The 1,308-nt window shown below is 35.9% G+C and overlaps 1 long non-coding RNA gene across 1 annotated transcript in view; it reads left to right on the forward strand.

Moving 5' to 3' along the window:
• The window catches only part of LOC115942865 (uncharacterized), an 8,104-nt gene extending 7,965 nt beyond the window's left edge, over positions 1 to 139 (forward strand). The window contains exon 3 of the long non-coding RNA XR_004077448.2: positions 50 to 139. This is a non-coding gene — a long non-coding RNA (uncharacterized LOC115942865). The remainder of the gene's footprint in view (positions 1 to 49) is intronic.
• The last annotated feature ends 1,169 nt before the right edge of the window (positions 140 to 1,308 follow it).

A 1,308-nucleotide genomic window follows, 5' to 3' on the forward strand; every position in this document is an offset into this window, starting at 1 on the left:
GATTTTTATTACCTCAATGGCTACTCATCTTTTTTCCTACTCCTCACAGACATGAACAATCTGGAACCCATGACAGAAGAGGAAACTGTCATCACCTTAATACTGAGCTGATCAAGTCTGGTCTGGTATTAATTTGAAGTAAATAAGGCATGTAATAGGAGGGAGTGGATATATTTTCATAACATAAAAATTAGTGGTCATCAATTAAAATTATTTTATCAGTAAAGTTAGAAAGTACTTAATAATATCTATCGGGGGGGTAGATGTGAAGTTAGGCAAGAACCAAGGGGAAGGAAAATTGTTTAAAAAAAAAATACCTGACAATGAAAATACTAATAGTATATTAAAATTCAAAGAAATACGTATTTTGGTTACATTATAAATGTGGTGATAAATATGAAGAACATTTGACCAAATGGAAAGATATAAAGGATGATGAAAATGTATGTTCTTCTCTGCTCTAGAGTTACAGACAGTTTCCACTGAAATTGGATAATGTTCCAAAAGTAATCTGAAAGACACTTATTTGGAGTTCAGAATATATGTTCCCATAGAAACATTTTTGAAAAGTGTGAATTAGGTTCCTAAGTTACCTATGAATTCTGTTTAAAACCAATATGGAGCAAAAATATATTAATTTATATTTTGAGTCAGTAGAAAAAAAAAACTGTTGCATTGGAATAAGAATTGGTTACAGGACCATGAAAAAATTTAAGAAATAGTTTTATGGAACTCCTGATAAAGAGCTTCTAGGATATATCAAAGAAATTAGGTGTCGATTGTACCAGGTCATTATTCAGGTCCACTTTCACTTCTTTTCTAGCTATATCCTCTCGCTTAGTGATCATATCCAGTTTGTGGCTTTCTATATCACCTATATGCTGAGCTTTCCCAAATTTATTACTCTTAGCTCAGACCTCACCCCAAGCTGTAGTCAAGTATATCCCATGCCTTCTTGTCTGAAAGACAGTTCAAACTGAACATGTCCCAAACCAGATTTCTAATCTCCCACCATCAAACCTGACCCGCCCTCTCTCTTCCCCATCTCAGTTAATGGCAATGCTAGTCTTCCATTTTTGACTTCTCTCCTCTCATACCCTAAGTCCAACCCTTTTCTATATCCTGTCAGCTCTACCTTTGACATACATCCTGAATCCTCCTTCCATTTCTCATTTTCTCTGGTCCAAGCCACCATCATTTCTTGGCTCTGTTACTGCACCTTCCTCCTAACTGATTTCTCCGCCTGACCCTTACACCCAAAAGTCTGTTCTCAGCACAGCAGCTGGAAAGACCACGTGAAACCATAAG

This window comes from Leptonychotes weddellii, chromosome 5, assembly GCF_054177405.1.
Source record: "Leptonychotes weddellii isolate Sample4059 chromosome 5, ASM5417740v2, whole genome shotgun sequence".
NCBI lineage: Eukaryota > Metazoa > Chordata > Mammalia > Carnivora > Phocidae > Leptonychotes > Leptonychotes weddellii.